This window comes from Pseudophryne corroboree, chromosome 10 (assembly GCF_028390025.1).
Source record: "Pseudophryne corroboree isolate aPseCor3 chromosome 10, aPseCor3.hap2, whole genome shotgun sequence".
Lineage (NCBI taxonomy): Eukaryota > Metazoa > Chordata > Amphibia > Anura > Myobatrachidae > Pseudophryne > Pseudophryne corroboree.
In genome coordinates, this window is record NC_086453.1 from 112,057,507 (window position 1) to 112,068,457 (window position 10,951).

The window sequence follows — 10,951 nt, forward strand, 5'->3', positions numbered from 1 at the left end:
TAGGGACTATCTTTCCCTACTCTTTGTGCTGAATTAGTAAAATTCTCAGACTACATCACACATGGAAACCAATGATTTAATTACTCTCTCATTGGTTGATCGAACTGTCATTCATTACTTTAGCTTGATGGTGATTGGGTCACTACCGTTTAAAATCTCCATGAAGGGGTATACCAGTCAGGCAGATGGTGATCAAGCCCGCTGTTAGGGTGAAACGTACGTTCCTGTTCTTACGCGTCACATGACGCAACTTCCGGAATCCCGAGATACGTCACTGGGCCCGGACTTCGGCACTGACGGAGACACCAGCCGCAGCCGCTGCACATGGGGACATCTTATCCCCACTAGGTATTTCAGTGCACTCTCATCACCTGCACGGCGGCTCCTGTGAACTCTGCGCTGACCACGGTTAACAGGGTTGCAGGGCGCCGCAGCGGGTGACAGATGATACACTTCTTTCTTTCTTCAGCCCGTTACCGCCGGACCGGCTCTCTCACCTCTCATTCATTGTGTGCTTGCACACATATGGGAAGGCAGCAGAAGTCGGTTAGACATATGGGACGGGCCTCTGTACTATCTACAGCAGGAGATGATTTAGAAATTTCACAACGCTAAAGAAAATGATCAGTATTCTCCACATTACATGTCTTTGAGCTATAATTGTTTGAAAATCCAATCCTGTCAATTTATATCTGCATCAGTCACAGAGAGACTTCAATCTCACTGTTACTCCTTCTTGCTGCAACTAAAATATTACTATATCTTACTAAAGTGAACTATCATAACCTTGTGGAGTGTTTAACTCCTAATGTGTATGGCATAATTATATTCTATGACCATTCTTACAGGGAGATCGACATCATTCAGTTACTTACCTGTTTTCTGTTTTTTGGTTATTATCTGATATTTCCAATGTAACTAGCAATACAAAGTCTGAGACTCTGATTCACAAAGACTGTTTTGACGGTTTCTATTTTCATCAGAAACAGCAATTAATTGCAAAAAACAGATACATGTTTCTCTCATTTACAGGTACTTGGGAACATCTCCTTGCTGCGAAATCATTAATGTTTACAGCACATCTTTTTCTCCAACAGGAGTGACATACATAAACACTATGTGACTGTGTGAGATATTGTTAGAATTAGCAGCTTTTGGTGGTTTTATGTGTAACCACCAACACTTAGACATCATATGATCTTGATACTTTTTTATGAGCCGCAGGCCGGGTGTCCCGCTAGGAAATTCTGACGTGCCGTTGGGTCAGAATAAGATTATTATTTTTCTTGACCTTATTTTTCAAAATTGTAAGAGACTATATTTTCACCCATGGGCGACCCGCATTTTGGGGCCTGATTAATTAGGATAAAGAAACTCTCAGTTTTTTGAGTATATTTACTGCATTTTGAACCTAATTACTTTTTATACATATTTAAAAAATTATATTTGAAAAAAATCATGTTTGGGAAAGGTTGAATACTATATTCATTTAAATTGATTAAATAAAAGTTATATTTTAAATCATAATAATTAAATAAGAGTGCCCCCACTCTAGGTTCCCTGATCTCTTTCAAGGAACAACCTTCTCTTGTGAGAGGGGATAGTGAGCCAGCATCTTCTTTTGAGGCACAAACTTCGTACCGGTTTTCCCAGGGTTCCTGACGTATATCCACTAGGTGGACAGAGTGAGGTAAAACTTGTTTAACCACCTTCTGACGCTTGAACCTATCTGGTTTCTTAGGAGGGACGGATGGCTCGGGATCATCCGTAATCTGCAGAATTAACTTAATAGCCTCCAAAAGATCAGGAACATCCACATGTGAACTACCCTCTCCATCAGCCGTATCTGAGTCAGAACCTGACGGGTCAGTATATGTGCTGTCTTCATCAGACGAGGTGTCAGTGACAGCAGTGGATTGTGAGGAGATAAGCGCTCGCTTAGAGGACCTCCTGGACTTAGGCGAGAGTTGGTCAGACTTTTTAGTAGTCAAGGACTGGTTCAACTTCTATAATTGAGCAGATAAATCGTCCACCCATGGGGGGTTAGCTGCAGGGACCACATACGGTTGTACCGGCATTGGGGGTCCCATAGGGGGTGTCAGTTTATGAACTAGCGTATGCATAAGCGTGGAAAAAGCGGCCCACGGCAGGTCATTATTTGCCCCCGTTGCCACCGTCCCACTGGGGGGCAAGGAGCCACCAGAGCCCAAAGCTGCTATATTTTCCTCATAGGTATCTGTGGCTTCAGCAACACCGGCAGTGTGTTCAGCCCCAGAACCGTTACCCTCAGAAGCAGACATGATATAACTTGCAGTATGAGGTAACACAGTACAATTATCAGCAGCACTATATCTCTAAACCCAAACCCCGGCGCAGTGTAGTCAGCACTAGCAGAGATAAAGGAGATATATGGTGACTAAATCACAGAGAAAAATACGTAATACAGTATATCTTTGTGAAAATCCTATATTGGATAACACCTGACGCACCAAGCCCCCTCAGGTTATGGAATATAGGGATAGCAGGTTGAGTGAAAGACACGAAATGGACACCACTCAGCTATCAAATGCACACACAGAAAGTCACAGTTTGTACAATGCAGAGGTTATTGCTGACAATAATACTGCACTGGACTAGCTTACACAGCTATATAACAATAGATATAACAGTACACAGTAAGAACTGGATGTATATCACAGGGTAATTGTACTATAAAACCCTGACTAAATGCACTCTTTCTTAACTATCACTGTCTAAAACGGCAGGTAGAATACTTAAGTGTCATGTAAAGGCACAGCGCTGACAACCAGGGGGCTTTACATAGGAGGATTTGCCCAAGCAGTCCCAGGAGCAGTGAGCTGAGGGATAATGGCACCGCAGACACTGACAGGAAGTGAGGAAAACTATGCAATGGGAGAGGACAGAAGGCTCTTGTGTGGGCGCACTCTTAAATAAAAAACAATAGAAAAAAATTTTTATTTTGGAAGTATTAAAGAGAATATTTTAGAATATAACTTTTATTAATAAAGTTAAAACAAGATGAACTTCCCACAAATCTTGAAACATAACCGGAGATTCTTGAGGAATTAAAAATGTCCTGGTCTCTTAAATCGTAAGAGTATGGAAAGGGTTGTAGACATGGAGTAGTCATACCCCCATTTCCCCTGACCAGTACAGTAATTCTGTATTAATGGAACCGGGGTTTTTTTTGTCACAACACAGTTTCAAAATAATTAGGCTAAGACTAGCTGGAATGGTAATCAGTGGTCACCACTCAAGGAATTATACACCTGAGTATTAACAGCATGCCATGGCCCTATTTGCGGGCAGGAATTGTGAGCAAGAAGTAATGGTCAGTTGATATAGATATTGAAAGTAATAGAGTTAAGAGAAAGTAAAATTAGTGGTGATACTGCTGTTGGTGTGTATTGGTCACATAAGAGCGGAAATTAATTCCTGACCTACCACACCAGGTATTCACAGGCAGTCACCTCTCCTGATACTAACCTGGCCCAACGCTGTTTGGCTTCCAAGATCGGACGAGATCGGGCACTGACAGCGTGGTATGGTCGTAGGGATTTATGTGTACACCAATGAGAGTGCACCTATATAGGAAATTGAAACTGAGAGAAAAGATGATAGGAAAGGGAAATTGCGGATGAGATCAGTACGTGAAAATATGTGGATCTGCTTTCCACGTTAGACCCGGTTTAGGAGATTCCACTGGTGTGGTACTCTATCCCGAGAATCGTGAATGAGAGTCCACGAAAATTGGTGAACACAGATTAAGAAGATATAAGGTTAATATCTGTGATAGAGTAATGCAAAGGTTTAAGCTGTCATTAGGAGGTATACACAATTAGGTGGGGCTGAGCCCAATGACCGACCTCAGACGGTCTTAAGCGTATGAAAGTTATAACCTTAGGCAAGTAATGGTTTTATAGCCCCTAAAGAGTAGATAGACATACACATAAACACAGAAATTGAAAAACTGAAAGAGTAAGCTGTATTGGGTATTGTGACCCGGTACCGGCAGCATAAAACAAACTGCTAGGTGTACTGTACCATGCGAAATGATAGTGTCGATACAAATAATATATCCCTTAAAGATTTGAGACAATAAGAGGTATATGAACTACATATAAATAGACCCAATCTGATGTGAGTAATATACCCCTAATGGGGAAAGCTATATGAGTTAATGTACCCAGTTGTTATGACACAAAAATTGAAATAATTGGTATGCTGCACAGGACAAGACTAAGATCCTGTTGCAGACATACAGAGTCCTAATAGCAAATTAATGAGACTTAAACAGTATGTCCCTGTCCCTAGGAGGAAATATCAGAGCAGATAATAAATAAACTGACCAAAACGATTGCTGGCAAAAAACAAATGATTTTGGGTGACTCACAGAATGGCCTCAGGTACAAAGAGGCTGAGTGCTGGTTCCGTTCACGGAACCAGGAAGTGAACAAGCCCACAGGGTGAAACGCGTTTTCTGCGGGGAACTCCGTCCACACAGTCACATCATGGCGCCATCCTAACGGATCAGAATTAATTCACTGGAGATTCGTAAGCTCCTTCCAATTACTTAGATTATCCTTATTGTAAGGACCTTTGCCGTTAGACCAGCCAGCACTCAGCCTCTTTGTACCTGAGGCCATTCTGTGAGTCACCCAAAATCATTTGTTTTTTGCCAGCAATCGTTTTGGTCAGTTTATTTATTATCTGCTCTGATATTTCCTCCTAGGGACAGGGACATACTGTTTAAGTCTCATTAATTTGCTATTAGGACTCTGTATGTCTGCAACAGGATCTTAGTCTTGTCCTGTGCAGCATACCAATTATTTCAATTTTTGTGTCATAACAACTGGGTACATTAACTCATATAGCTTTCCCCATTAGGGGTATATTACTCACATCAGATTGGGTCTATTTATATGTAGTTCATATACCTCTTATTGTCTCAAATCTTTAAGGGATATATTATTTGTATCGACACTATCATTTCGCATGGTACAGTACACCTAGCAGTTTGTTTTATGCTGCCGGTACCGGGTCACAATACCCAATACAGCTTACTCTTTCAGTTTTTCAATTTCTGTGTTTATGTGTATGTCTATCTACTCTTTAGGGGCTATAAAACCATTACTTGCCTAAGGTTATAACTTTCATACGCTTAAGACCGTCTGAGGTCGGTCATTGGGCTCAGCCCCACCTAATTGTGTATACCTCCTAATGACAGCTTAAACCTTTGCATTACTCTATCACAGATATTAACCTTATATCTTCTTAATCTGTGTTCACCAATTTTCGTGGACTCTCATTCACGATTCTCGGGATAGAGTACCACACCAGTGGAATCTCCTAAACCGGGTCTAACGTGGAAAGCAGATCCACATATTTTCACGTACTGATCTCATCCGCAATTTCCCTTTCCTATCATCTTTTCTCTCAGTTTCAATTTCCTATATAGGTGCACTCTCATTGGTGTACACATAAATCCCTACGACCATACCACGCTGTCAGTGCCCGATCTCGTCCGATCTTGGAAGCCAAACAGCGTTGGGCCAGGTTAGTATCAGGAGAGGTGACTGCCTGTGAATACCTGGTGTGGTAGGTCAGGAATTAATTTCCGCTCTTATGTGACCAATACACACCAACAGCAGTATCACCACTAATTTTACTTTCTCTTTCCTCTATTACTTTCAATATCTATATCAACTGACCATTACTTCTTGCTCACAATTCCTGCCCGCAAATAGGGCCATGGCATGCTGTTAATACTCAGGTGTATAATTCCTTGAGTGGTGACCACTGATTACCATTCCAGCTAGTCTTAGCCTAATTATTTTGAAACTGTGTTGTGACAAAAAAAAACCCCGGTTCCATTAATACAGAATTACTGTACTGGTCAGGGGAAATGGGGGTATGACTACTCCATGTCTACAACCCTTTCCATACTCTTACGATTTAAGAGACCAGGACATTTTTAATTCCTCAAGAATCTCCGGTTATGTTTCAAGATTTGTGGGAAGTTCATCTTGTTTTAACTTTATTAATAAAAGTTATATTCTAAAATATTCTCTTTAATACTTCCAAAATAAAAAAAAATTTCTATTGTTTTTTATTTAAGAGTGCGCCCACACAAGAGCCTTCTGTCCTCTCCCATTGCATAGTTTACACACTTCTGGCTCTGGGTGCACCACCAACCAGGACTGTATATTACTGATAACATATATTGTTATCTCCCCATTTAGGGCAATACACTGTCCAATTTTGGTCTTTTCTCTGCTATTTTTCTAAAATATTGTATGGAATCTAAACCTGTGCCCGATCGCCCCCTGTCTACCAGGAAGTGAGGAAAAGACAGATATGCAGCTCCAGGGCGGGAACACTTGCTAGAAATGGCGCCCTGGGGCTGGGGGAGGGGCTTCAGGTCTAAGCCTTATCCCCTCTGCTGGCAAAACCACCGGGTACTGTGGGCGATATAAGAATTGGTTTAGAGATAAAACCTGTCCTGCGCCCATGCCCTGGTGATCTAGTGGAATCGCCTGTACTGCCACAGTGTCCACCTCCAGCGTGTGCGGGCCGCCTCCCACTGACCGCGCCGGATCGCGATAAAGACCGGGTCCCACAAGCGGGACCCACTTACCACCTCCCAAAGCGCGTCCACGCGATCCTGGAGAGCCCCAGCCGTGTGTGTCTAACGTGAAGAAAACCGGAGCCTCCGCTGTAGGTACCCGGCAACCAGGGCTCGGGAGTGTACAGCGCCGCTGGGGAGAGCTGGAGCTGCAGCAGTGAATGTCACAAGACATTTACCACCACTGCTGCCCTTGAAGTCTTCACTTTTTACTTCATAAAAATCTTTTCTTAGGGCTGCTTGGAGCAGCCTCTCTATTCAGTGCCTGCTTACTGCAGCACCAACTTACAAAACTGAGCTCCTGTGCTGGGAGGCGGGGTGATATAGGAGGTGGCGCTGTGCATTCTGGGAACAGTCAAAGCTTTGAGCCTGTTGGTGCCTCGGATCAAGATCCTACTCTACACCCCATTGTCCATTCCTTGTGGAGCCCAGTGTACCCCGCAGCAGAAAACGGAGGCGTTCCCAAGTGTTTTCAGGGAGGGTGTGTGACATCAGCTCCAGACCAGATCAGCCCGTGCTGATCGCACTGTAGGAGTAAGTTCTGGGTTGCGCACAGGCTGCAAACATTGGAAAAATCATTAGATGGTGAGTGTGGTGCGAACGGATTTGCAGCTGTCCGCGGGATTTTTTGCAGCTTGTCGTACACATGCACGGCAAATATATACTCCCCTAGGGCGGAGACTATCTGATCACAGGGCTACAATTTTAGCAGCCCAGCGATCAGATCTGAATGACCCCCTTAGGGCACAGTATAATCTCTATGGGTCAAATGTTAAACAGATTTATTAATAATAGGCAGCGCAGCGGTGCTCCAACCCTATGTGATGTCACACATCATGAAATCATATATAGGAGTGCCTAAGACCTGCAGAAACGATTCACAGAGGACAGATGAAGGCTTGTTTTTGAGAAGTACTCCATGCACATCGGCCTGCTGTTGTTGCTGTACAGCCTGGTGTAGCTCCAGGTATTGGCAGTAGGATCAAGAGGCAGGGCCTCCTCTCTGTCTGGGTCCAGGACTCCAGTCCCAGCAGTCCCCCCCTGGTGGCAGCCCTGTTAGAGAAATAGAGAAAGAGAGGGATAGGCGCCCACGACCTGAGCTACCGAGGAAATTCCTAATGCAGCACATCTTAAAAAAGGGGGATTGCATGTCCCTGTCAAATCAGCGAAAAACAAACAAAAACCAAAGATAGCTCAAAAGATAAAATGAAAACATATAATAAGTATAAAAGTTAAGTTCGTAATCCAGATAGACCTTAGATTATATGTTTCTGCATATAACAATTTATCCATATACGTTAAACATAGAATGACCTCACACATAGTCGAGACAATCAATCAGCATTACAACTCTATAAATGCAGACTACACTGTTGTATATTAAATCCCTTTGTCCGTCTGCAGTATGGAGTATACTTGTCGGGAGTTCTCACAGATGTACCGGTTTTGTATTAGAAGGGAGGAAAGTCTCATTTCAGCCACATTAGTTTAGGGCAAAAGTAAATCATATATCAGTTAGTGAAATAGATAATAATGCCTCATGGATCCGCATAACTGAGCTGATTTGCAGGGAGAGTATATTATAATGTACACTGCTCAAAAAAATAAAGGGAACACTTAAACAACACAATGTAACTCCAAGTCAATCACACTTCTGTGAAATCAAACTGTCCACTTAGGAAGCAACACTGATTGACAATCAATTTCACATGCTGTTGTGCAAATGGAATAGACAACAGGTGGAAATTATAGGCAATTAGCAAGACACCCCCAATAAAGGAGTTGTTCTGCAGGTGGTGACCACAGACCACTTCTCAGCTCCTATGCTTTCTGGATGATGTTTTGGTCACTTTTGAAAGCTGGCGGTGCTTTCACTCTAGTGGTAGCATGAGACAGAGTCTACATCCCACACAAGTGGCTCAGGTAGTGCAGCTCATCCAGGATGGCACATCAATGCGAACTGTGGCAAGAAGGTTTGCTGTGTCTGTCAGCGTAGTGTCCAGAGCATGGAGGCGCTACCAGGAGACAGGCCAGTACATCAGGAGACACGGAGGAGGCCGTAGGAGGGCAACAACCCAGCAGCAGGACCGCTACTTCCGCCTTTGTGCAAGGAGGAACAGGAGGAGCACTGCCAGAGCCCTGCAAAATGACCTCCAGCAAGCCACAAATGTGCATGTGTCTACTCAAACAATCAGAAACAGACTCCATGAGGGTGGTATGAGGGCCCGACGTCCACAGGTGGGGCTTGTGCTTACAGCCCAACACCGTGCAGGACGTTTGGCATTTGCCAGAGAACACCAAGATTGGCAAATTCGCCACTGGCGCCCTGTGCTCTTCACAGATGAAAGCGGGTTCTCACTGAGCACATGTGACAGAAGTGACAGAGTCTGGAGATGCCAAGGAGAACGTTCTGCTGCCTTCAACATCCTCCAGCATCACCGGTTTGGCAGTGGGTCAGTAATGGTGTGGGGTGGCATTTCTTTGGAGGGCCGCACAGCCCTCCATGTGCTCGCCAGAGGTAGCCTGACTGCCATTAGGTACCGAGATGAGGTCCTCAGACCCCTTGTGAGACCATATGCTGGTGCGGTTGGCCCTGGGTTCCTCCTAATGCAAGACAATGCTAGTCCTCATGTGGCTGGAGTGTGTCAGCAGTTCCTGCTAGATGAAGGCATTGATGTCATGGACTGGCCCGCCCGTTCCGCAGACCTGAATCCAATTGAGCACATCTGGGACATCATGTCTCGCTCCATCCATCAACACCACGTTGCACCACAGACTGTCCAGGAGTTGGCGGATGCTTTAGTCCAGGTCTGGGAGGAGATCCCTCAGGAGACCATCCGCCACCTCATCAGGAGCATGTCCAGGCATAGTAGGGAGGTCATACAGGCACGTGGAGGCCACACACACTACTGAGCCTCATTTTGACTAGTTTTAAGGACATTACATCAAAGTTGGATCAGCCTGTAATGTGTTTTTAATTTTGAGTGTGACTCCAAATCCAGACCTCAATGGGTTAATAAATTTGATTTCCATTGATAATTTTTGTGTGATTTTGTTGTCAGCACATTCAACTATGTAAAGAACAAAGTATTTAATAAGAATATTTCATTCATTCAGATCTAGGATGTGTTATTTTAGTGTTCCCTTTATTTTTTTTGAGCAGTGTATAACAGTATTTTATAATGGAATCACCTGGTGGCTGGCCAGCCTGGATGGAGACTAGTTGATTCCTAGGGATGGACACCCATAACTCCTTTGCAGCTAGGTCCCAATGCGGCCGTGCGGCTGAGATGTAATGTCCGGGTGCTTCCCAGATGTATCAGCTTTCAGCAATGTCCTCTCGCTTGGCAGCGGTGCTTAGTATTCAGCTGCCGATCATATTTTGATCAGCACATGTGCACAGAGCCTGATTCACTCAGGGACGTGCAGTCAGGGGAGGCAGTGCCTCCCCTGTCATTAATGATTAAAAGATACAAAGCAGATACATAAGACACATTCTGTGTCATATGTATCCACTTTATATTAATATAATCATTGTAGGCCATGTAATACGTTTGGGAGGCACTGACAGCTAGTGCCTCCCATAGCCAGTGGGAACGGGACAAAGCCCATTACAAGAGGAGGGGAATGCGGAATCCTGTTAATTGACAGGCTATTTTATCATTCGTATTATATACTGACTTTTTGGATGAATCTTTACTAAGAACTACAATACGTCCATAAGTTATTATAGGCTGGCCAGCCATTGTGGACACTATATGTGCATTGTGATTTTATTAGTACATCCTGAGCTGTTACAGTATTACCTATTTAGGAACAGTTTTATTTTGCAATACTCTGTTACATCTGTATTTATTACAGGTCCTTTGAAACATTAAGTTGTACATGGGAAATATTACTAGATGGTTGTGGATTTTAATATTTTTCATATTCTGATGTGGTCACTATTAGGATAATATTTTAGTTAATTTACCCAATTATTTGGTTATTATTGATAACGGCACAAGAAGAGGGTGTACACCAACAGTACGTGGGCAATTAAAACAGACTGAGCAGCCTTGCTACTACACCAGGAGGGACAAACACATAAGTCCCTAAAGATTCAAATGTAGGAAAAAAGTGCAGCGTGCATTGGCGCTCAAACCGTAAGATGAATCCCTTGAATTTAATGAGGGATGAACTGAACCATAGGTTTTTGCAGAATAAAGTGCATTTATTACATGGACAGACTGGTAAACAATACATACAATGAAAAATACAGATTTAAAACTACAAGTTAAAAAATGGTGATGAAACAGAAATGGA

General features: G+C 43.4%; 2 pseudogenes; one reads left to right on the forward strand and one right to left on the reverse strand.

Moving 5' to 3' along the window:
* Positions 1–3,458: 3,458 nt before the first annotated feature.
* Positions 3,459–3,577, reverse strand: LOC134967262 (5S ribosomal RNA; annotated as a pseudogene).
* Positions 3,578–5,507: 1,930 nt separating this feature from the next.
* On the forward strand, positions 5,508–5,626 carry LOC134967263 (5S ribosomal RNA; annotated as a pseudogene).
* The last annotated feature ends 5,325 nt before the right edge of the window (positions 5,627–10,951 follow it).